General features: G+C 43.9%; 1 protein-coding gene and 1 long non-coding RNA gene across 3 annotated transcripts in view; one reads left to right on the forward strand and one right to left on the reverse strand.

The window, feature by feature from the left end:
- DAPK1 (death associated protein kinase 1) overlaps positions 1–27,083 on the reverse strand; it is a 211,786-nt gene that overhangs the window by 108,006 nt on the left and 76,697 nt on the right. The gene's annotated exons all lie outside the window — the stretch shown is intronic.
- LOC138988961 (uncharacterized) lies at positions 844–25,865 on the forward strand. The gene is made up of 4 exons (XR_011465228.1): positions 844–941; positions 14,674–14,801; positions 15,001–15,066; positions 23,809–25,865. It is a non-coding gene; the product is annotated as an uncharacterized lncRNA (long non-coding RNA).

The raw sequence follows: 27,083 nt of genomic DNA on the forward strand, positions 1-27,083 counted from the left end.
CAAAACCCCAAACCGATGACAACAAAACCCAAAGATCACACTAAAATGCCTCTGCAGATTTCTGGCTGAGCTGTACTCATCCCCAACGTACCTTTCCCAGTCTCTCTGGGGAAGCAGGACCTCCTCTCTGGGAAATGCACAAGACCCAAAGTCTCCAGCCACTCAGTCGTGTCCAACTATTTGCGATCCCATGGACTCGTCTGTCACCAGGCTCCTCTGTCCATGGGATTCTCCAGGCAAGAATATTAAAGTGGGTAGCCATTCCCTTCTCCACAGGATCTTCCTGACCCAGGGATCAAAACTGGGTTTCCCACATTGCAGGCAGATTCTTTACCAGCTGAGCCACCAGGGAATTGCCAAGCTCTCCAGCAAGACCCAGTAAACATATGGCTATGAATCTCCATCCTGAGTGGTGCAGACGCCCAGGGCCTACCCCTAGGGACATCACCTGTAGCGGTCTCTGGTGATGAGGAAGCACTTGATCCTTATTCAGTGGAAACTTCTCCTTCCATCACAACCCACCGGCTGTGCAGACTTCAGCAGATGATGACCCAGTATGGGAACCTGGTACTTCAGCACCAAGTCTGAGTTCCTGGAACGCTTCTGTGCTGCAGCCCACACTTGGAACTGCTCTCTTTCTGCCTTTTGAGAAGCTATTTGTGACAGGAAGAGAAACCACTTTTTTTTTTTTACAAAGAAACAAAGTTGGTTATTTATTACTATTATTAAAAACAAACAACCCTCCAAAAATTATTTTGAACTGCTGCCATGGGTCAGTTAAAAAGTCACATGATCTAGAGAACAAGACTTCCCCCAGCAGTGAGCAAACAGAGCAGGTTGCCAGGACACGGAGGGGGAGAAGCAGTTTGCCAAGAGGATAAACAGCAGCATGTCACCCCGGGAACCAGGACAACACGTGAGTCAGGAGTGAGCTGCAAAACGTAAGTGCTGCCTAAGGGTACGCTGGGAGCTACACGCTGGGCGAGGGAGCTCAGACCAGGGACGGACCCCTTGGGGGGAGCATCCTCCCAGAAGATAGGACACAGAGAAGTCACCCGTGAGAACGGGGCAAGACCCAGGACCTAAGGCAGGGCAGATAAGGGTCTGGCTTCCCACACAAGTGTGGGGCTGCCAGTGGGTCAAAGAAACCAAATACACAGAGTATCAGGTGGCTGAAGCAGCCTCCTTATAATTAAGGAACTAGCAAACCAGAGCTGGTGAGGACCCAGAAATAAGGAAGATGAGAAAGAGAACAGCAGGTATCTCTGTTAACCTGATGTGTCCCCAGGATACCTCTTTGGAGGGGGAAGGTCTCAGCTCCACCTAGAAGATCATTTCCCAAAGTGGGCTCTCTGAAGCTCATGTTTGGGATTAGCAGATGCAAACTAGGATACAAAGGAAGGATAAATAACAAGGTCCTACATCTAGCATGGGGAGCTATATTCAATATCCCGTGATAAATCATAATGGAAAATAATTATGAAAGAGAATGTATACATATATGTATAATTGAGTCACTCTGCTATACAACAGAAGTTAACACAATATTGTAAATCAATTATTAAAAAAAATTTTTTTTAAAAGAGGGTACTCTTTTAAAATTTTTTTCATGGAGAAAGTTTCATGGCAAAGCACATTTAGGGAAAATCGGGTAAACAGAGACAAAACAGGCCTCTATACGGAGAACTCACCAGACCCCACCCTCTGTCTCCAAGGGGGCATGGAATTCAGCGTTTTAGCAGGTTGGAGGGTGTTATTAACCATAATTTTTTTTTTTTTCTTGGTTGTGAAATCCAGTTTTCTTGGGAGAGTTTGCTTTGGTCTTCTCTTCCAGTTAATAGTTATATTCTTAAGAGCTGGGACTGAGTCTGCAGACAGCAGTTCCCTTTCCTTTGAACCCAGAGCTGCATTTAGAGGTGTTTCCTAAGGCATGATGCTGCTCACGGGCCTGGGGGAGCTGAGTGCAGAGCTTGATGGAGGTGTGAGAGATTCAGATCCTTTCGGGGCTCTGGCCTATTAGAAGGGTGGGGGATCCACTTTGTCGGGCCTGGAAGAGGAGGCCACCCGCCACCCTGGGCCTGGGGCTCCCCGCCTCCTCCTGGCTGCTGGTCTGGGCTGTTCCCAGGGGGCAGGCAGATGCACAGTGGTCTTCATCCTGACAGACGTCCGGCACCACCAGAGACTAGCAGGGAATCTGGTGTTTCCCTTTTCTTTCGGATGGTCAGTTGGGTTGGGTATTTTCCGTGGCAACTGAGAACAGGCTGAGGAGGTGTGGAGAGTGGGAGCCGAGGCAGAACACAGGGATATCTGCTTTATGATGACTCCAAATGAGCTCTGGGGTCCTTGCTGCCACCCTGGACCATGAGCACCACCCCTGAGAAGAGTGTGGTGGTGGGAAGGAGGCCTCAAAGTGAGTCCTGAATGGCCTCCCCCAGCACTTGATTTGCAGGAGCCTAGAGAAAACCATAGGAGAAGGCAATGGCACCCCACTCCAGTACTCTTGCCTGAAAAATCCCATGGACAGAGGAGCCTGGTGGGCTGCAGTCCATGGGGTCGCTAAGAGTCAGACACGACTGAGCGACTTCACTTTCACTTTTCATTTTCATGCGTTGGAGAAGGAAATGCCAACCCACTCCAGTGTTCTTGCTTGGAGAATCTCAGGGACGGGGGAGCCTGGTGGCCTGCTGTCTATGGGGTCGCACAGAGTCAGACACGACTGAAGCGACTTAGCAGCAGCAGCAGCAACAGCAGAGAAAACCATCTTGTTCTGGGAGCCGCCCTTCGGTTTGCATTATTCATTGCCATACCTAATCATTCGGCCTGATTCAGATCCAGTCTGTGACTTAAGGAACCTACAACCCACGGGGATTTACAAGACTTTATAAGTTAATATTTCTATATGACAGAGCTGTGAGTACTGCGTGATGACGTATGCCAAGCAGGTGACGTCCTGCTGGAGCTGAGGGCTGGGGGAGACTTCATCCACTCTGCTCAGCATCACCCCTGGTACCGAACTCAGGGCTGGGCAGAGAGCAAACTTGGAGCCTGATGACTGTTTGCTTGTTTCTTTTAACTTTTTATTTTATATTGGAGTATAGCAGGGCCTCCAATTAACAGGGTTTCCCAGGTGGCTCAGTGGTAAAGAATCCACCTGCCAATGCAGAAGCTGTAAGAGACGTGGGTTTGATCCCTGGGTCAGGAAGGTCCCCTGGAGGAGGAAATGGCAACCCACTCCATTCTTCTTGCCTGGATAATCCCATGGACAGAGGAGCCTGGCAGGGTACAGTCCATGGGGTCACAAAGAGCTGGACATGACTGAAGTGACTGAGCATGCATGCACACAGGCACAGACAATTAACAATGTTATGACAGTCTCAGGTGGGCAGCAAAGGTACTCAATCATACATATACATGCAACCATTCTCCCCTAAACTCCCGTCCCATCCAAGCTGCCACATAACATTGAGTAGAGTAGGTCCTTGTTAGTTATCTGTTTTAAATATAGCAGGGAACATGTCAATCCCAAACTCCCTAACCATCCCTTCCCCCATCCTCCCTACGTGGCAACCATAAATTTATTCTCTAAGTCTGTGAGTCTGTATCTGTTTTGTAAATAAGTTCATTTGTATCATTTCATTTAAAGTGAAAAGGAAAAAGGAAAGAAGAAAATGAGTATTGGAAAAGTGTCATTTAATTACAATCTAAATGATGCTCCAATGGACCAGACAAAACAAACAACACTCCAAATGTTCTTCCCAAATAGTAAGTCCCACCAGGATTGCCCTGTCAGTCCAGTTTTATGGAGAATCAAATGCCTTTACAAAGAGAGGGTGTCATGTCAGGAGCAACTCACACATTTTATGAACAGTGACCTTGTCAGGGGACTGGAGATTGGGGCCTCCTGCCCCAGACAGCCACAGTTGCAGGAGACCCTCAGGATATCCCATGGAGGCTCAGAGGGGTCTGTCCCTTGTTTGGTTGCTCCAACCTCAGCAAGCTACTCCCCAGGCCAATCCTATTATTTGATCCTCCAGACTGTGTCACGCAAAACCCTCCAGCTACTACTGGGCTCAAGGTAACTGGGCCATAAGGTACGATCTATTCTCAACTCAGCAAGCAGCTCTCGGGGAAAAGGCTGAAAAAGGGAGCAGAAGGTTCATATATCTTCACAGGGAGACAGAAGTCAAGGAGCTGAGTTGAAGTTCCTCATGCCTCAGCCAAAGAGAAATGCAGATTCCTTCCAAATGCTGAGCTTCTAGATGAGGGAACGAGCTCAAGGTAACGAGAAAGGACCAGTTTGGCCATCTGATGGGTACAGGTTGTAACTGTGCAAACACTACACTGAATTGCGTAGATTAAATGTAATTTATAGAAAGTGTGGGATGACCCCCACCACCCTCCACCATGCAGTCTGCTCAGTTCTGGAGTATTCCAGGTGCTGAACAAATATGTCTGACTAGCTTCATGTCTTCCCTCTCAGTTTAGCTAGAAATACTATTTGCCTATGTGTTTTCATGAGCAGGTTTGGGACCCTCTGTCCTGCTTTGAGAATCAGCTCTGTCTTATCCCAGGAAGTCAGGTCTGTACTGGTGAAGAGTTTGGACTTGAGTGACCTGCAAGAAATTCAAATACGCTGTCGTGATGTGGCTCTTAGTGCAGCCATAGATGGATGTGCTGTAGAGACACTGCTCACGGGCCTGTCCGGCTCTGGAGACTGAGTACAAACTGGGGCACCCCCTTCTTGAGGGTTTGCCTCCTCTGGGGCAGCCAGTGGTTATCTGGCCATCGGCCTAGCCAGGAGGAGTCCTTTCGCAGTGCTCTTGGCCACACCCTCTCCCACGGGGTCTACAGATCTGTCACCTTGGCTCTGAGTCAGGAGGGGACTCACCTCCCAGAGGAAGTCTGGGGAGAGGAGAAAACAAGTAGAGGACCGAGGGGGTCACTTCAGGCCAGGCAAGGAGAGGCTGGCAGGGAAATTCACTGCTGGAGTTACCCAGAAAGAGAGCCACACAGATAAAACTGAAAGATGATAAGTTAGAGAGAAACCAGACCTGCCGGGAAGGCTAAGTATTCCCTCAGTGGAAGCAGAAATCTCTGGAAGCCTGCCATGTGGGCCGACCTCACCCCGGAGCCCCGAACCAGAGCAAACACAAAGCTTATCGCTGGAGGCTGGGAGGGCTGTAAACACCCAGCAGGGAGCCTGGACATACGGATGACGTTACCTCTCCTAGGAAGGGAGACTTCTGAGGAGCAGGTGTCACTTATCAGGTCTTAGGTCAAACATTAAAGAAAATGAAAACTAATTCACACTTCACATTCATGAACATGATGCTTCCTGAAGCAGGGGCTTCAAACCCCACAGCCGTTTTGTGACGTCTCTTCCCAAGAAAACTTGGAACCTGTATTCAGAGGGATCTTGCCTGGAAAATCCCATGGACAGAGGAGCCTGGTGGGCTGCAGTCCATGGGGTCGCTAAGAGTGGGACACGACTGAGCGACTTCACTTTCACTTTTCATTTTCGTGCATTGGAGGAGGAAATGGCAACCCACTCCAGTGTTCTTGCCTGGAGAATCCCAGGGACGGCGGAGCCTTGTGGGCTGCCATCTATGGGGTCGCACAGAGTCAGACACGACTGAAGCGACTTAGCAGCAGCAGCAGCAGTAGCAGAGTGAGCATGCGCAGGGGGCTTCAGAAGCTTTGTCTGCTGGAAACCTAACTTTCTAGCAGGTAAGGGGGTGGGGGAGGGGGCATTGTGGGCTGACCTCTGGAACAGCCCCTGTAAGAGGAGCGGGTGAGAAAACCTCCCCCCATTTCCTCATCTGCAGTGGAGGCACTGAGGGTCTGTGTAACCCCCACCCTGCCCCACTGATGGCCTTGGACTCTGCAGAGCTGAGTGAGGCTGTCAGAACTCCTCCCCTGAGGGTCTTCCCTGTTTTGCCATTTGTATCAAAAGCCAGTACTTATTTGCAGGAACAAGGAGACACCTGGGCCAGGCTACTTGGTTGAAAGATCTACAACTTGCAGGCAGATAATGGGGCGCAGAGGAAACATGACTACAGGCCTGGAGCAGGGAGCAATCCAACAGGAGTAAACACACCCATGACCCCTAGGCAGGTGCACCAGAGGTCACATGCGACACTCCGGGCCACCTGCTTAGGCCACTTCCAGTCGAGGGACTGACTTCTGGGGGTTCGAGAGCAGCTCAAGAAGAGAGGGTAGCTGGATTCAGGTGTGGCTGGGTGGCCTCGTGGTGACAGTGAACTCTAAAAAGCTGTAGCTGTGTACTCTGAAGCCCAGTACACAGTTTGGAATGGACTTTCCATTTAACAGGCAAGTGAATGGCACAGAAGTAGAATCTGTTTTTCCAGCTACTCTGATCTGTTAGGCGTCTATGAAAGATACACCACTAGCTATGTTTAGAACCACAAAGAATTAAAACTAGAAGAATCAGCTTATAGAGTTTGAATTTTAATCCTCTTCATAGTGATCTACCAATATATTAGCTTGTAAAATGTTGTTTATATCACACACGTATACAGGGTTCTTCCTAAAAATTAACACTATTGAGTGCCAAGAGCACAACATGGTACATTCAGTAAAATTCTGGAATTAATAATATGTTGATCCAATCACCTGATGGGTCACCCTAAATTTATATGCTGACCATTTAAGTGTTTAGATTGCTTCCACTGACCTTCTGGACATGGGAAAACTGTTGGTGCAGTACTTAAAAATATCACACACTATGTTTCATCATTTGCTTTAAGAATTTCGTGGCCCTGGGCAGTCCATGTGCATTTACTTTCCTCCACTGTTTACTAGGCTTCAGCCTTGTGCTAGGTCCTAACTGGCCCACCTGCTTTAGAAACTGTCAAAGGGACAATCAGTGTATTTGATCATGTACATTCATTCAAAAAGCAGAGGTATATTATAGTTCTCATAGGGCTATTGACACTCCTTGGAATTCACCCAGTCTCCCTGAGGCCAAGTGCTTTTCCCAGGCAGTTGCTTTTAGGCTATAACTTTAGGTGACTGGGAAAATTCCCTAATCAAAGCACAACCTAAAGATTTTTAAAACATGAATTGTTCATAGTCATTAATCAACTTGTAATTGGCCCATGAAAGTTCAATGCAATTTGCAAACTCCAGGAAGTGGGATTTCTAAAAAAGGGAAAATGAGAAGGCAAGGCTTATAAGTTCATTTGTATACAACAGGAACCCTAAAAGAACTTAAGATTTGGAAAAAAATCCTTCAACACCTAACAGAAGATGGATAGAAAGGGGCTAAAGATGGCTGATTAGAATTGATGGTATAACAGACATGTAGGAAGCAAAATTAACTCTCTTGTGCTTTCCTTTTTTTATATGAGGCCAGTTGTCTTCCCTTAGAGAAGACTGGGGAAATGCTACTAAAGTGTAACCAAAGCTTGAGTTTAGAAAAGACACGATAAAAGACTGCCTGGCTAGATAATAAAAAAAAAAAAAAAAAAAAAAAAGAAAGAAAGAAAGAAAAATTCAAATCTACAGGAAAGTTAAACCTCAGTGTGGCAGAAGCAATCTCAAATCACTGCTGGTAACCTTGGACAAATTATAAGGAGTGATACTGGATTGATATTCAAAAGATGACTAAATTGGATCCCTCTCTAAGATCAATTACCTTGTTATTAGTACAGAGCAAACATTGAGAATCAACTATTAATCTCAGGAATTAAAAATAGCAAATAAAAAACAGCATAATCAGCTAGAACTTTCCCACTGTCCCAACTGCATTATAAAATCAGCAAAAATGGGAAATGATATAGACAAAAAAATGTTTTGATTTTAGCAGGGCCTCTGACATAATTTTTCATGATATTTTTGTAGATGAAATGGTGAATCACCATGTGGTGGATTTTGGCAGGCCATAAGACTCTCGAGTTTAGCACTGTCCTAGACAAGATATTTTTCAGTGTATCAGATGAAGGCATATTTACCACATTTTAAAATAACACGGAAAGTAATGGCAGTATTTACTGACAGAATCTAGAATCTACATTATCCCAACCAGCTTAATAATAAAATTCATAAGAGAAATAAATAGAAATCCCCATAGTTAGGTTCAAGGAAATCAAGCTTACAGGATAGCAGTTCATATAGAAAACAGATGATGGTTGTATCTGACCACACATGGCACAAGCAGAGTGTAACCTCACTGCCCACACCATGCACGTGGTCCCCATGTGCCAAAGGGGTGCAGTGCTCCTGCTCTCAGCATGAATCTGTGCCCCATGTTGGGCACTTGCCCTTGGTAGGAAAGATGCTGGCAGAGTAGGTGGCAGTCAGGGGAGGACCATGACAATAGGGAGGTTTTGCTTCTGGGCATGAGAACTGTCAGTGTTTGAAAGCTTGTCAAAAGGAATCAGGCCATCTGCCAGGAATGAGTGGGAGGCCTGACCATGGTCTCTTAAATTCCTTCCAACCTTAAGAGGCTCTGTTTCTAGAGTTGCAGAGATCAGGGCACTGCACTCCTCACTTAGCTGAAAGAAAACACATTACTAAGTACAGTTGAAATGCTATGACGCTATTTTTTCTTTATGAATTTTCTGAATCTCTGTTATACTAATGATCTTCCCAGACTGAAACTCAAAATAAATTCCATATTGCCATCAACTTCTCTCAACTCTATCTGGAAACTTATGCATCTGTACCTTAAGATTAATTCTCCAAAATTACAGAGTATTAATAATCTGAGTGGAAATGCATTGTGGGAAGGAAAGAGAGCTCAGCCAAGAGGCAGCTGACCCAACTCTCCCATCCAGCAACAGTGGGAATGCTGATCCTTTAGTACCTTTCCTGAGCCTTAGCATGGTCATTTTGGAAGTTAAACACACACACACACACACACACACACACACACACACATACACATACACAACTGAGATTAACAATGCATAGCTTATAGGGCTGCTGTAAGACTCAAAAGAAGTAAAAAGATGTGACTGTGTTTTACAGAGTCCATACTATCACACAAATATAATGCTACTAATTGGAAATATTTAAGTGATATCACAGCTGGGAACAAAATCCCTGTGTCTATGTCCAAAGATCCCTAATAAGTTCAAGTCAGTCTCTAAGAGGGAATGACAAAAAAAGGGAAAGAATTCTTTTAAGCAGGATTTAGAAACAGCGCATTCAAGTCTTCCAAAATGAAAACTTAAATATCTAGACAGATAAATCTGCATGACATCGTGTATCTGGAACTTTGGGAAGAGAGGGTCTAGTTTTGAATCCTGGCTTTGCCACTTCCTAACTGTGTGAAAAGAGCATAAAGGCAAACAGAGGATTTATACTTTTATGAAAACAAAAATTTATGTTACCCTTCACATTTCTTGCAGTTAGCAAAAACATGTACTAATGTAGGTCTTTCATAAAAGCTAAGTGGCATAAAGTGAACTTTTGGAAAGCAGGGGATATGCTTCACTTCATGTTATTTCAGCTTAGGAGGTTTCATAGGAATGCTGTACTTCCATACAGATGAAAAACCTGTGCTATTATAGTATATGGTTGCTTAAAACCATCACATCTCTTAGACCAGTATCAAGGCTCATATATCACCTTATTAGAGAAATAACAGAAGGAATTATTTATGCAAGTTTTTTTCCCACCCTATTCTGGAAAAGCCATCTTGAACGTGGGCTGCTGAGTGAATCCCCCATGAAGACGGCTGACTTCAGAACACTTTGGGACATGAGGATGGTACTAACCAATTGGACTCAGGAAATACTAAAATATTCAGGGTGAAGAGAAGGAAAGCATAACCCTAACTAATATCATTCTGATGTCTTTCTGGTCTCATGGCTGCAGGAATGACTAGATGGTCAAATTCTGTGAAACAACCTCATCCTGGAACAATTATAGGTCCATCTCTTGGACAGCCATGGAGGAAAGACTCTCAGGCTGTTTGAGGCTGTTTCTAACTCAAGATTACCTGAGTTCAAAGAAGCCTCAAATGTCTCAAGCTAACATTGTGACTTTGATCATTTAAGACCAATATTTATCATGCACAAGAAAAATAACATTTTCTAAAGCACAGACAAAGCATTAAAGCAAAATTAAGTATAGGAAGGGAGTAGAGAAAGATTTGGTCTTGTTTTTGCTTCCATTATTAATAACATAAATGTGAAATATAATCATCTACCTGCCATGAAGACAGGGAACACAGGAAAACTTCAGGCCTGAGATCTAGCTATAACATTATCCCTGTCAATCTGACAGCGATGAACTCAGCAACCGGTAGCTACTAGAATAGTGGCCCCAACCTATTTGGCTGGGGAGTTCTAAAGAACAGCAAGGAGAGATAAGAAAGCCTTCATCCGTGATCAATGCAAAGAAATTGAGGAAAACAATAGAATGGGAAAGACTAGAAATCTCTGCAAGAAAATTAGAGATACCATCTTTACCACGTAAAGATGGGCACAGTAAAAGACAGAAATGGTATGGACATAACAGAAGCAGAAGATATTAAGAAGAGGTGGCAAGAATATACAGAAGAACTATATAAAAAAGATCCTCATAACCAAGATAACCACGATGGTGTGAACACCCACTTGGAGCCAGACATCCTGGAATGCGAAGTCAAGTGGGCCTTAGAAAGCATCCCTACGAACAAAGCTAGTGGAGGTGATGGAATTCCAGTTGAGCTATTTCAAATCCCGAAAGATAATGCTGTGAAAGTGCCACACTTAATATGCCAGCAAATTTGGAAAACTCAGCAGTGGCCATAGGACTGGAAAAGGTCAGTTTCATTCCAATCCCAAAGAAAGGCAATGCCAAAGAATGCTCAAACTACTGCACAATTGCACTCATCTCACATGCTAGCAAAGTAATGCTGAAAATTCTCCAAGCCAGGCTTCAACAGTACGTGAACCATAAATTTCCAGATATTCAAGCTGGATTTAGAAAGGGCAGAGGAACCAGAGATCAAATTGCCAACATCCACTGGATCATTGAAAAAGCAAGAGAGTTCCAGAAAAACATCTGCTGCTGCTGCTGCTGCTAAGTCGCTTCAGTCATGTCCGACTCTGTGTGACCCCATAGACGGCACCCCACGCAGCTCCCCCGTCCATGGGATTTTCCAGGCAAGAGTACTGGAGTGGGTTGCCATTGCTTTCTCCAAGAAAAACATCTACTTCTGCTTTTTAAATATGCCAACCTTTGACTATGTCGATCACAACAAACTGTGGAAAATTCTTCAAGAGATGGGAATACCAGACCACCTGACCTGCCTCCTGAGAAATCTGTATGCAAGTCAAGAAGCAACAGTTAGAACTGGACATGGAACAACAGACTGGTTCCATATCGGGAAAGGAGTATGTCAAGGCTATATATTGTCGCCCTGCTTATTCAACTTATATGCAGAGTACATCATGAGAAATGCTGGGCTGGATGAAGCACAGGCTGGAATCAAGATTGCCGGGAGAAATAGCAATAACCTCAGATATGCAGATGACACCACCCTTATGGCAGAAAGCGAAGAACTACTAAAGAGCCTCTTGATGCAAGTGAAAGAGGAGAGTGAAAAAGTTGGCTTAAAACTCAACATTCAGAAAACTAAGATCATGGCATCTGGTCCCATCACTTCATGGCAAATAGATGGGGAAACAATGGAAACAGTGAGAGACTTTATTTTTGTGGGCTCCAAAATCACTGCAGATGGAGACTGCAGCTTGCTCCTTGGAAGAAAAGGTATGACCAATCTAGACAGCATATTAAAAAGCAGAGACATTCCTTTTCCAACAAAGGTCCGTCTAGTCAAGGCTATGGTTTTTCTAGTAGTTGTGTGTGAATGTGAGAGTTGGACTATAAAGAAAGTTGAGTGCCGAAGAATTGATGTTTTTGAACTGTGGTGTTGGAGAAGACTCTTGAGAGTCCCTTGGACTGCAAGGAGATACAACCAGTTCATCCTAAAGGAAATCAGTCCTGAATATTCATTGGAAGGACTGATGCTGAAGCTGAAACTCTAATACTTTGGCCACCTGATGTGAAGAACTGACTCATTGGAAAAGACCCTGATGCTGGGAAGGATTGAAGGCAGGAGGAGAAGGGGACGACAGAGGATGAGATGGTTGGATGGCATCACCAACACAATGGACATGTGTTTGAGTAGGCTCTGGGAGTTGGTGATGGACAGAGAAGCCTGGTGTGCTGCAGTCCATGGGGTCGCAGAGTCAGACAGGACTGAGTGACTGAACTGAACCTTTTTGGCACCAAGGACTGGTTTCATGGAAGGCAATTTTTCCACGGGCTAGGGGGAAAAGAGGGATGGTTTTGGGGTGGTTTTCATAAGGAGCGTGCACCATAGATCTCTCACATGCACAGTTCATGGTAGGGTTTGCACTCCTACGAGAATCTAATGCAGCCACGGATCTGACACAAGGTAGGACTCTGGTGGTAACGTGAGTTATGGAGCAGCTGTAAATACAGATGAAGCTTTGTTTGCTCACCTCCTGCTGTGCAGCCTGATTCCTAACAGGCCACAGACCAGTACCAGTTTGTGGCCTGGTGGTTGGGGACCTCTGTACTAGAACATATCATGTGCTTTTGAATCTATGTTTTTGGGTCTGTCTACAAGTCCATGAACCTTACACAGTGAGGGAGAAGAGAGAGTTCCAACCCTGTTAGGACATTTCATTTTCCTCCTCTCAGCAAATGTTTGTTGAATGGGTGGATGTATTAATTTGTTTAGCCTTGGGTCCTTGGAATTCCAAGCTTCTCTTGTTAGTTTTTGATTCACTGACCAAATTAACAGAAATGTTAGTTAGATGAATTTCATTGCTAGGCCCATGGAATATGATAAAGACATGTGTAAACAAACTAAAGATGACTTTTAGCATGCTGACTTAACTTTAAAAATGCTGGGTGTCATGTCACTGTATAACCCACTGGGTAACTGGGTGTCAGGTCACTGGAAGAGTTAATATTAGTGGTTCAGGGCAAAGCAAACAGAACTGAACTTTGCACTAATTCCAGAATTCTAACCTCTCACAGAGGTTAACCTGTGTTAAACAAACATACTTAGAATACAATTTCACATAAGAAAAGCTTTAAAAACTTACAACCTAACTATATTAAGTTTGATTCAATTTACATTTATCTATTTAACTACTCTCTATTAAGTACTATCTATTTAAGTGTCAATTAATTTGTTCAGAGATGTATCCAATAGTTTTTTCTTACAGTAAGTGAATTACAAATATGTAATCTGGTATATTTATGGGTATAAATAAATATGTGATCTTCCTAGTTAGGACATAAAATAAAATTAAGTTTTAGGCAATTAAATTAAAATATGATTTATTTAAGACAGAACTATAATACAATATAAAATACAATAACTTCCAACAGAAATATAACACAAGTCGCAAATGCAAACCCCATGTGCAATTTTGTGAGTAGCTACAAAAAGAAACAGGTAAAAGTAATTTTAATAATATATTTTATTTATCCCAATATATATCTCAAATATTAGTTTCAACATGTGATCAAGAATTAAAAACTATTATGATTTATTTTACCCTTTTCTGGGTTCTCGAGCCCCAGTGCGTGTTTGATACCCACAGCACACCTCCACTGGGACTGCCATGGTCTGAGTACTCTATGGGCACAAGTGGCTCATGGCTGTTGTGTCATACAGCACAGCTTCAGGCTAATTTCATAGCCATATCATAAAATAGGGCTATAGCGTGATTATTTTATTTATAGAAGGAAGGTGGAAAGGATACTTGTGAAGTCCCTGGGAGGTGAATCACTGCTAATTTAGTACATTAATCATTAGAAGATAAAAGATACTACCACTGACAATACGAACATTGTTAGTATATAGTTAGTAATACTAACAATACTATCACTGTTCTATTATTAGAACAATAATAGAGATGAAAATTCTCCTGGAAATCCAGACTATGTATTCTCGATATTCTTCTTAAAATTATATGAATACATTTCAATTCTTCATTTATGTGCCCTAAAATAGTCTTCTTTGTAAGTATACTCTGCTGTTTGGAGTATGGGAGTCAACTGGACAATCTATATGCTTTAACCAACTTTTTTGCATTTAAAGGCATTTCCTAAGTCTCTGTATAGCTTTCTCTAGCAAATTCCTGCTACCACAAACCACTGGTTGGTATAGACCATCTTATGGTTCAAAAACGGCAAACATCAAGATGTCTATGTAGCATACTACATGAGGCTACAAAAACACATCCAGCCCCAGTGAGAAACACAAAGATTATGACTCAGCTAACTTCAAAAGTTTGACCCTATTTCGTAAATTGATTTTGCATACGATCTTGTTTATTTCAGTCATCCCCTCCTTCTACCCAAAGACTAAAGTGGAGAAAGAAGAGCAGTGATGGACACGGAAAAGTGGTAGATGAACCACAAGTTTCCAAGGAGGCCAAAGCATGTCTATGGTGGAAGGGGTGGGCAGGCCAGTGGGGGAGGTGCTGTGAGAAGTGTGTGTGCTCAGTCACTCAGGTGTACAACTCTGCGACCCCATGGACTATAGCCTGCCAGGCTCCTCTGTCATGGGATTATCCAGGCAAGAATACTAAGGTTGGCTGCATTGTACTACTCCAGGGGATCTTCTCAACCCAGGGATCAAACCCGCATCTCTTGTATTTCTCCCATTGGCAGGAGAATTCTCTAATACTGTGACACCTGGGAAGCTGCCTGGAAATGGATATACTGGTAGAATCTCTGGTGATACTGTGGAGCCGAGAAAAGGATACCAGAAACAAGAAGGTCAAGGAAGTAGGAAGCAGGTAAGGTTTCTGTCATCCACAGGGAGGTTAAAGCTGCTGACAGGATGGTGGGGAAGGGTGGAAGGGATGTCTGCAAGCCCAGATTCTCACTGCTCACTGACATCTGCCCTCTTCATGCACGTTTCTTAAACACAGGGCTGATTTATTTCTTCTCTTGTGAGAGATCATGGTACTGATATCCATTATTTCCCTTGCTTAGGAAACTCACAAGAATTAACACGCCTATCACGTGGAGGCACTAAATACTTAGTGCTCCCATCAGATGGTAAGTTTATGTTGAGAAAAACTGGGGTCTCTGCCTGAATTCCAGGTAATTGTTACTTTCATTCATTCATTCATTCATTCACTCATCAAACAATTCTTGAGCACTGTGTCGGGCACAGTATGGTGGGGTTTTTTCCTCCCTCAGTTCAGTTCAGTCACTTAGTCATGTCCGACTCTGTGACCCCATGAACTGCAGCATGCCAGGCCTCCCTGTCCATCACCAACTCCCAGAGTTCACTCAAACCCATGTCCATCAAGTCGGTGATGCCATCCAGCCATCTCATCCTCTGTCGTCTCCTTCTCCTCCTGCCCCCAATCCCTCCCAGCATCAGAGTCTTTTCCAATGAGTCAACTCTTCACATGAAGCGGCCTAAGTACTGGAGTTTCAGCTTCAGCGTCATTCCTTCCAAAGAACACCCAGGACTGATCTCTAAAATATCACAAAAAGGGGGAGTCTGTAACAATTAAATGTTAATTTTTCCTTGCCTGACTGAGAATTACGATCTCTAGGGATCTTGCCTCTGTTTACTATTCCTTTGCTTCCTCCCTTCTCCCTATTAAATAATAGGAAGATAAATGTCATGCCATTTTAAAAGTGGCCAACTCCACTAATGACCTAAAGACAGGTCCCAAGACCCAGGGAGGAGCTACTTCTTGGCAGATGTGAACACACTACATTGCTCCTGTGGTTCTGATCACCAATATTCAGGGTCCTTTACAGCACAGGGACCCCACCAGAAATAGGGATGGCTGGCAAAGTGTGATCATGGTACAAAGAGAAGCTTCATGATTATGGACACACATGGCAGAAGCAACTGGAGTAGAGCATCAAGTCTCAACAAACTTGCTGGCCACTCCTGACCACATTTTTAAGGACTTATGCGTCCAGTCCATTATACTGAAGAGCAGTGAAGATGGTCACTGACTGTCAACCGCTACTGGGCCCCAAAAGGCTACAGTCCCAGAGACTCTAGAGATTACTGTTTTTCTACTATTGTTTTCACAACACACCTACTCTTTTAACTCATTTTACCCTTTGTGTGTGTGTGATTGAAAAGTTTTCTTTTCTTTTTTTTTTTTTTACTTTGTATTGGAGTATAGTTAATTTATAAATATCATGTTTCAGGTATACAGCAAAGTGAATCAGTTATACATATACACATGCATATACGTATATGTATAACTTTTTTAGGTTCTTTTCCTGTATAGGCCATTACAGAGTACACAGTAGAGGTCCCTGTGCTATACAGCCCTTTTTAAGGGCTGAATGTTCGTATTCCCCATAATTTGTATGTTGAAGCCCTAATTTTTAGCATGATGATACTGGAGGTGATATTTGAGACCTCTGGGGGAGAATTAGGTTTAGATAAGGTCATGAGGGTGGGGCCCTCATGATAGGACTTCAGTTCAGTTCAGTCGCTCAGTCATGTCCGACTCTGTGACCCCATGAATCGCAGCACGCCAGGCCTCCCTGTCCATCACCATCTCACGGAGTTCACTCAAACTCACGTCCATCGAGTCGGTGATGCCATCCAGCCATCTCATCCTCTGTCATCCCCTTCTCCTCCTGCCCCCAACCCCTCCCAACATCAGAGTCTTTTCCAATGAGTCAACTCTTCACATGAGGTGGTCAAAGTACTGGAGTTTCAGCTTTAGCATCATTCCTTCCAAAGAAATCCCAGGGCTGATCTTCTTCAGAATGGACTGGCTGGATCTCCTTGCAGTCCAAAGGACTCTCAAGAGTCTTCTCCAACACCACAGTTCAAAAGCTAGTGCCCTTATAAGAAAAGACACAGTGACAAGGCAGCCATCTGCAAGCCATGATGAAAATTCTCACCAGAATCCAACCATGTTGTACCTTAACCTGGGACTTTCAGCCTTCAGAACTGTGAGAAAATGCATTTCTGCTGTTTAAGCCACCCAGTCAATGGAATTCTGTTTTGGCTTCCTGGGTTGATGTATATACACCTCCAACTTTGCTTTAAATTATTTGGTACAATCAGAAAAGCTGACAAGATTGTAGCAATTCTTCCAGTGTTACCTTATGTGCACTTCATTCAGATCTCACTGGATACTCCAGCTCATCAAGGAAGGGACTGGAGGAGAAGAACACACTGGTATGGGGCCACATTCCAGCAGAACACAAAATTCATTTTCTTTTAAAACATAAAGTTGATTGTTTTAAGTAGTATAGCTGTGAATTCTTTCTAAATCTGCTTTCTTCTGGAAATTGAGTTATTTTTTTGTAGAGCACTGACCTCTGTATGTGAGGCTCTGTTCAAAATTTCAGTTAAACTTTCTTATTACATTAAGCTGAAGAATTTCAAATTAAAGAAAATGAGATGGAATAAATGTTTAAAAATATGCATGACCTCCAGGCACATCATCTACTCCAAGTGAAGGGCACAGATGATTGCTGGTTTGTTCCCTCACCATGACCCTCTCCCCACTGGGGGAAGTTTCTCCAAGTTTCCAAACTGGTTTTAGTCAGGCATGTTTTAAGGCTGCCCCTGTTTGTCAGCTGATCATGTGAGCACAATGTTCTCAACACACAACAGTTTACCTTCCACATGGCCAAGAGGGAATTGGGGTAGTTAGGGAAAAGAATCAAATTCTAATTTACATCCCAACCTAGCCACAAATACAGAACATGTGGATCTCAAAATTGAAATGGTCTTAAACACCTTTGAAAACACAGGCCCTAGAGTCAGCTTTATTACTGATAATGATAACTATACAATTTTAAATCCATTTTGATTACAGAATATTATTATAAGTAAAATTAACTACATTTTAAAAAGAGTCACAGCTTGGTTCCATCATCACCATTTGTGCTTAGGCAAAGCTGAGTCTATCTGCCTACGGACAGAAAAGCTTTCATGACGGATTAAGGTAACTCCCACCAGCCACTGCTATTCCCTGCTCCTCCTCATGGAAGGAAAAATGAAAACAAAGGCACAGAAACTATGCAATTTAAAGATTATAGTTGGTGTCGAGGAAGCTATGCTTCTGGAGGCTGGTCTGAACTGCTGAGAGAAACAGCCTGCATCATAGTTTTAGACAATGAGTTTGAAACTGGTTGAGGAGGCTGAGCGAATGGTGAGAACCCCTCAGGAGTCATCATGTTTTTATCTGACTGGGGCACGCAGCCCCTCTGCACTGACTTTGTCAGTATAGCATTCCACGGAGGTCGGTGTCATCTCCGTTTTACAGCAGAATCAACACCAAGTTGTATAAAGGCCACATACTGAGATTACGATGTTATTTTGTATTACCCGCTCTGATACACTGTCTGAACAGTATTCAGGATTGCTTCTCCATAAAACTTTCAAAATCCTCTTTGTAAGTTGAACCTCACAGTCCTACCTGAGAGAGCCATACCTGTTCTACCCTTATGGGACATTCTGATCACTACTGGGACACCATGGAGGCTAGGGCCAAAGGGATCTTAGAACAGGCGGTAAAGTAGTGCAAAGCAAGAGCAGGTATCAACATGCAATAAACCAAACTTAGAGCAAAAATTTCCTCCAAAGATAAAGGGATAGAGGACAGAATTCATTTCTATGTAATCTGCTATGAGAGTGAAACTTTTAAACCAAAAAATAGCACATGTAGTAGAAAAAGTCAAATTATACTTGTGCACATGCATGCCAAGTCACTTCAGTTGTGTCCAACTCTTTGCGACCTATGAACTATAGCCCACCAGGCTCTTCTGTCCACAGGATTCTCCAGGCAAGAATACTGGAGTGGGTTGCCGTTTCCTCCTCCAGGGAATCTTCCTGACCCAGGGATTGAACCTGGGTCTTCCACATTACAGGCAGATTCTTTACTGATTGAGTCACCAGGAAAGCCCCTTAGGATAAAATATTTGAGATTTCTTCTGCACTGAACAGCACCTTACCCCTCATGTTAGTTCCTCCTGCCACCTCTACAAAGTCCCTCTACCACATAGTCACAGGTCCAGGGATTAGGAGAAGGACATCATTGGAGGCCATTACCCAAGTCTGCAACACCCACAAAATGAGCTAAACATAACTACAGATCTTTATTTTTTAAATTAAGAACTGAAAAGAATTATATGGAAGAAGAAGCAGACTGACTGGGCAGCTCTGTCTATAGCCTGGAGGTTCTCTCACCAGAATTAAAGCTGTTCTCCAACTGCCCCCTCAATCACTATTTACATGCTATGACTACTGTCTTTGAATAGATTGGACCTTATTATTGGCTAATTTCCTATTTATCTGCCATAATGTCCAGTTCAAGTGAGAAAAAAAAAAAAACCTCTGCATATGCAAATGAGTTCATACCTAGGCCTCTGGATACACAGCACATACTCATGTGTTATACAGTATAACAGTGCTTCAGAAAACCAGGGACAAATGTGACTGCTTTCTGCTAGTATATGTTTAACAAATGTGTGTTGGAAAGACAGATTGGTAGATGGATGGATGTGTGTGTCGATGGCTGGATGGATGGATGAGTGGGTGGATGCATGGGTGGATGGATGGATGGATGAGTGGGTGAACAGATGGATATGCGGTGGATGGACAGATGAATGGGTAGATGAGTAGGTGGATAGATGGGTGGATGGATGGATGAGTGGGTGGATGCATGGGTGAGTGGATGGATGGAGGCATGGGTGAATGGATGGATATGTGGTAGATGGATAGATGAAAGGGTAGATGAGTGGGTGGGTGGATGGATGGATGGATGACTGGCTGGCTAGTTGGGTGGCTGACTGGCTGGCTGAACGGGTAAGTAGGTGAATGGATGTGAATGGATGGATGGGTGAATGGATAGGACAGAACACATCCAGGAGCCTTTGGAATAAAAGCAAGGCCATCAGTTTCTTTCTGCCCATCAGTTATCTGATTTGCCTTAAAAAAAAAAAAAATCACTCTGCAAACAGATAGAAGACAATGTAATATGGCCCTGACCTTTAAATAGAAGAGTTCAATCCTTTCTGCTCTTGTCCTGCCTAAACTTCCCACCTCTCAAATAATGCCAAATTCTTGAAATTCACCAATAGATGGGCCTCTGTTATTCACCGCAGACCACAGATGCTCTAGGGTGGAATTGAAGCTGGCAGGTAGATGTCTACACTTTCAAAAGTAGAGCACCTAGGATGGGAAGGTATCAGAAGAAGCCTCATGAATTAGGGCAATGATGATTTACAACTTCATCATCACCCTTCCAGCACAGAGACTTTCCTGCATGTATGCTAAGTCGCTTCAGTCATATCTGACTCTTTGCAACCCTATGGACTGTAGCTCACCAGGCTCCTCTGTCCAGGGGATTCTCTAGGCAAGAATCCCGAATGGGTTGCCATGCCCTCCTCCAGGAGACCTTCCTGACCCAGGGATCAAACCCACGTCTCCTGCATTGCAGGCAGATTCTTTACCCACTGAGCCACCTGGGAAGCCCAGAGATCTTCCTAGGAGATCCCAAACCTAAAGGTAAGCTATTTTGGCTTGACCTGCATGGCCTTAGCCATTGTGACAAGCTGGGAAGGCTGCACGATGTTAAATGGCTAGTGGAAATGTTCTCAACCTCTTCCTCCATGAAAGTAAGGCACATTCAGTTTAAAAGGGAAGTCTACAATTATAATCATTCTGTGCTTCAAGCAAATATCATGTCATGGAAGGCCAAGAAAATGGATTCTCTGATTTTTTCAGTTGAAGGTCCTTAAAAGACTTCCCTGCATGCTGCACTGTAGAAGTGCACTTGAGGGTGTGTGTTGGGGTGTGTGTGTGTGTGTGTGTGCGTGTGTGTGTTGTGTGCAGATGCAGTGTCACTTCTGCACTGGATGACTTATACCTTGGTCGATGGCCTACAATAATTTAATTTTGATTGTAATCCTATGTATGCCCTTTGCTACCACATCCCAGAGCATTTATTAAGGGCCTCTTAAGGGAGATGTTAAGGCTGTCTCTGGTAAGCTGGCATGCATGACATGAATGGGTTCAAAGGTTCAATGGCAGTGAAGATGAAGCCCAGATACAGTGAAGAAAGAGTTATAAGAGGGCAGAGCTGGGACTTCCAGATGGCTTCAAATCCCAAGATAAGATGAAAATTCCGAAACTAGTGCTATCAGACAGTAAAAGATAAACATGGCCCAAAAGATGAATGAAAGGAAGATAAGACACATAGGTTTAGAAATCTGTGACCATGTCCACAGAGAGCTGCTAGAGAGCAAGAACATGACCACTTGGCTCAGCAATGTGACAAGTTTTGTTTGTTTGTTAAGATAACCACCAACGTTAGCAAAAGTACAAGCAAACGGCACACTTTCAGAGTGGGGAGTGATAATGGCATACACAGCCCTTTGGGAAAATGAATTTAGCAGTAAGTAACAAGAACCTTTAAACGGTTTAAAAGTTTTGGCTCAGGGATTCTACTTCTAGGAATCTATCTAAGGAAATAATCAGAAAAGCAAGGATTTATTTACAAGGATATTTGAACTTATCCTGGAAAAAACAGAATGGAATTAACCAGAGTGAAATGGCTGAGACAATTACGACAAATCCACACAGTAAAATCTGATGCTGGCTTTGAAACAATTCAGAGAATATTATGCAAAATTATCATAATGTCAGATAAAAAAGCAAGATATACAACTGTGTGTGTGTGTGTATACATATACATGATCCTAATTTCATACTGAAAATAACATAGAAGTGCAAGATTGAGGCTAATACAGCAAAATGTTACATATTTACTTATTTTTTATAATTATTACTTTTTACCATACTTCTTTTTTATTGTAGTATAATATCTTTACAATGCTGTGTTAGTTTCTGCTGTACAACAACATGAATCAACCATAATATCCCCTCCCTTTTGAGCCTGTCCCTCACCTGCCCCCATCCCACCTCTCCAGGCCATCACAGAGCACCAAGCTGAGCTATACAGCAGTTTCCCACTAGCCACCTATTTTCCACGTGGTAGTGTGTATATGTCGAAGCTACTCTCTCAACTCATAAAATGGTAACATGTAATGAGATCTTTGGAGGAATCGGATTATGATTATGCGGTATTTCTATTTTCTTCTTCAAAGTTTCTCAGTTTTTTCAAACTTTTTGTGCCTGAATGTGTGTGGTACATTTAAAGTCAGACTTGCATCACAGAGCAGAGCACTGTAGGAATGAAGCAGAAGCAATAGAAGTTTTCTGTGGTCTGTGGGTAGCATCTCCCCACTCCCTGTGAGGCCCTCTGGATTCATGTTACAAGTGGATTCTTTCCCTAATTCCAACATGAAGGAGGAAGAGGGAAGAGGAGGAGGTGGGGAGGGGAAGAGGGAAGGAAAAGAGGATAAGATGGAAACTCTTCAGAGCAAAATTTTTCAACCTTGGCACACAATGGAATTACCTGGGCACTTTTAAAACATCCTCATGTCTGGGTTCTACCCTAGACTCCCAGAAAAATCACAGCCTCTGGGATCAGGGCCCTGGTGCAGGTATTTCAAAACATGCCTCAGAATTCTCAGGTCTAGCAAGGTCTGAGAACCCATATATATAGAGGAGTGTTCTCAAATGTTAGTGTACATTCAAATCACCCAGAAGTCTGGTTAAAATGCAGATTGCTAGGCTTCATCTCCAGAGTTTCTAACTGACAAGTCTGGGGTGGGGGCGCTGAGAATCTTCATTTCTGACAGGTTCCCAGGGGATGATGCTATGAGGTTGAGGACCACACTTCCAGAACCACAGATAATAGAGCAAGAATTTCTTGTATTTGCCCCAGGGAACTTGAGTCCCATCCACAGCAGGTTCTCAAATTTTAGTGACAAACCAGATTATTATTTCTTGCCTAAAACACTAACTGGCAGGGTTCCCCCCACTACCCCACCCCCACCCTCTCCCCATCCCCACCCCCACCCCCCCCCGCCCCGCAAAGAAGGTAAAGTTCTGGAAAATCAAGACAAAGAAAGGAAATGCCCACTGACAAGCAGCTGCAGGGAACTGGGCATGGACTGGACCCTTCACATCCTCTAGAACTCATTCCATCCTCCTGGAGGGAGGCATGGCCATCTCTAGCAGGAAAGTGTGAAACTGTTAGTCACTCAGTCGCGTCCAACTCTTTGTGACCCCACGGACTGTAGCCCACCAGGCTCCTCTGTCCATGGGATTCTCCAGGAAAGAATACTAGAGTGGGTAGCCTTTCCCTTCTCCAGGGGATCTTCCCAACCCAGGGATCAAACCCAGGTCTCCAGCATTGCAGGTGGATTCTTTACCAGTTGAGCCACAAGGGAAGCCCAAGAATGCTGGAGTGGGTAGCCTACCCCTTCTGCAGCGCATCTTCCCGACTCAGGAATCAAACTGGGGTCTCCTGTATTGCAGGCAGATTCTTTACCAACTGAGCTATCAGGAAAGCCCAAACCTGGGTCTCCCATACTTTGGGCTGATTCTTTACCATCTGAGCCACTGGGGAAGCTGGTGGAAGTTTCCCTGGTAGCTCAGCCAGTAAAGAATCTTTATCATAGGAAAATGAAAACTGAGATCCCAGGGAACAGGGTCATTTGCCAGGGACAGGCAGCTAGTGAGGGGTGGGGCCGAGAGGCAATCAGGGTTGTTAGATGCCCAAGTCCTGGCTTCTCTCTCCTGAGAAGAGACACATTTTACTAAGATAAAACCTCTCCTGTAAACAAATATCATGCTGTCTGAAAAGACATGACCTACATAACACGAGGAAAGTGCAGGAGCAAACGTATGAGTTTATCACACTGTTTTTTTTTTTTTTTTTACAGTTATTAGTACAATGAAGAAGCAATGCATTCAGTGTAAGAAAACATCTTCTCAGCCTGCCTTTAGCACAAATTCAAACATACTTTCAATGTGTACATCTGTGAAGAATGAGCCCATCAAAATCCACTGAAGTTTGGAGGACGCTGGACACTGATGTTAAAGAGGATTACACTAAAGCAGACATCCTGAGTAGTCAGTAAAAGCAAAGCAGGAAACTACAGAAAGCATTTGTAAAAATGTGAGATTTGTCTACTTTGATTTCAGGACTTAACTGTATTCACAGCCTCCCCCTGCAAGGCATAGCTGGGTTTACCCACATCTTCAGTCCTGCCCTAGATTCCACTTGCCGGGGAGCTCCTTATTTCCTATGAGTGTGAGGACTGCTATGTTCCAATTGTTTGGAATGATTAGACTGAAGAAAACTCTTATTTTCCCACCTCTTTGGGCACTTTCTCTTCTAAAGTGAAAACTTTGTGTTTGCTGTTATGCAAATTAAAAAAAAGGTTGGAAGGCAGCCCATTATGGGCTACACAGAAGTTATCTGAGGTATTTTCTAAAAACAAAGCAGAATATTCTAGAAAAAACACAGAATGACCCACTCAGCCCTATACTATCTGAGAAAATATACTTAGCTATCAATGTTCAAATAATATAGATGCCACTCCTCAAACTGCTTCTTTGAAACCCCCATGAAACCTGACATCCCAGGTACCTCCAGATCCAGGCTTTCATTTTACAAAAGAATGATCTCAGGACCCAAATGCTGCTAAGATTCACAGGCTCTATCGTGCTATAGAATGTACCCAATGCTGATTCAAAACAACCATCTCATCTGGTACTAAGACAGTCCATTTTTCTCTTCTTGCTGTGGTTACAGTTAATCTCTTTGCCCGGCTCCAAACACATGTGCAAACATCTCCAGCAAGCTGATGATGGCATCAGAGAAAATGCTATATATCTACCAGTCTTGCCTTCTGCCTTTAAGCTTTGATTACTGCTGGCAGTTTTCTCCTCAAATCTGCATTCCACACCAATCCTAATTAATCATATTACTAAATAATAATTAATTGGATAAAACTATAATGCCAGCTCTGGCTTCTCTTGGAGGAATGCCTAAACAATCCAGCACAACCTCAAACCTCTTGTGGTACATAATGTGGCTCGGAATCATCGATCTGAAACGTTTGGTTCTAATTCAAATACTACCTGGGTCTGAAAATGACCGTAAGAGGCAGGGCCAGTTGTCTATCCCAATCTTTGATCTTCCTTTATCTTGAGTCCTGTGCTGTGTGCTGTGCTAAGTCGCTTCAGTCATGTCCAACTCTTTGAGACCCTATGGACCATAGCCCTCCACGCTCCTCCATCCATGGGATTCTCCCGGCAAGAATACTACAATGGGTTGCCAAGTCCTTCTCTAGGGGACCTTCCTGAACCAGGTATCAAACCCAAGTGTCTTACATCTTATGCATTGACAGGTGAGTTCTTTATCACCTTGAGTCCTAGAATTATCAACTTTCAGCTGAGAGTCAGGTCACTTGCTATAAAGACTACATTTCCCAGCCTTTCTGTGGCAATATAACTACCTAGCTATAGCCATGTAACTTCATCTTGGTGAAAGTGATTTGAGCAGAAGTACTGGGTGAAACATTCAAGGGATGTCTTTCATGAAAAAGCACATGCCCCCTTTCTTCTTGCAGATGGAATGAAGATGTGATGGCTGAAGCACGTGCAGCCACATTGGACCATGAGGTGAAAATCACATACTTAGGATGGCAGGGTGACATCACAAAAGATGGCAAAGTCCTTGATACTATAGAGGTGCCACAGCAGCATGGGCGCCTACACAAGGTAGAAATAAATTCCTATTTTCTTTCAGCCATTATTATCTTGGGTTTTCTGTCACAAGTGGCCAAAACTAATCCTAACAAACATGCAGTAATGAAAATATCTTCAAACCTCCAAATGATCAAGGGTCAGCTTGGGATAGAGTCATAGAGATCAGGGGCAGGAAGTGAATCCTGTAGGACCATTTCATAAGCTTGCTGAGTTCCTGGATACTTATGGAGACTGGGGCTGAGTATAAGTGACTAGAGAATGTCCTGAGGCCATAGGACATTGACATAATGTGCTGGCTGGAGTTGGGAGCACTTCCAGAGCCTAGGCCTTCCTGGTCAGGGATGGACAGCAACAAGGCACCATGCCAGGGAAGCCCTTGCTGCGCTGCCCACCTCTGCAAATATATGCCAAGCCTCCTCCAGAACCACTTATCCTCACCACCCCAGCCCCAGCCCTCCCCACTTCCTCCTCATATCACCTCCAGATGTTATGTTAATACATGGCTGTGTGCAAGGACACAACTCAAAGGTCACCAGCTCTTTAGGGAGTACTGTTTCCATCCTATAGAGACAGAGCCTTAGCTGTGGTGCCACCTGGGAGAAATGTGTAGCACACAGTGAGACATGCAGGGAGGAAGACCAGCTCAGATCATGTGGAAGGAAGTGAGGCCCATTCCTCCTGGCAGACAGGGTGGTTTGCCAGCTATGCAGATTTGGCAAGAAAGAAAGATATAAACCTGGGTTCACCTTTCAGCATCTGATTCCAGTCAACAGTAAGTCACAGGTAGTGTAAGGAAGGAGGTGTTCTGGGCCCCAGGAGGCTGCATTCCTGTGTGTGATCTGGTATAGATCACAGCTGCTCTCAGAGGGGTCACAGTTGGCTTACTGTATAAAAGCAAGGCTGGGGGCTTCCTTGGTGGTCCAGTGGTTAAGCATCCACCTTGCAATGCAAGCGACATTGGTTTGATCCCTGGTATGGGAAGATCCCACATGTTGCAGAGTGACCAAGCTGGTGCACCACAACTGCTGAGCCCACGTGCCCTAGGGCCCGTGCTCCCCAACAAGAGAAGCCACTGCAATGATAGGCCCACGTACTGCAATGAAGAGTGGCCCCTGCACACTGCAACTAGAGAAAGCCTATTGCAGAAACAGAGACCCAACACAGCCAAATAAATAAAGAAGTAAATCTTTTTAAAGAATTAAAAAATAAAAGCAAGTCTGGCGTCTTAAGCAGCAGCATCTCAAAGGTGGAAGTTCAGTTAGTCCAGTTCAGTCGCCCAGTCATGTCCGACTCTTTGCGACCCCATGGACTGCAGCACGCCAGGCTTCTCTGTCCATCACCAACTCCTGGAGTTTACTCAAACTCACGTCCATTGAGTCAGTGAGGCCATCCAGTCATCTCATCCTCTGTCGTCCCCTTCTCCTCCCGCCTTCAATCTTTT

The sequence above is a fragment of the Bos mutus genome, chromosome 8, assembly GCF_027580195.1.
Source record: "Bos mutus isolate GX-2022 chromosome 8, NWIPB_WYAK_1.1, whole genome shotgun sequence".
Taxonomy (NCBI): Eukaryota; Metazoa; Chordata; class Mammalia; order Artiodactyla; family Bovidae; genus Bos; species Bos mutus.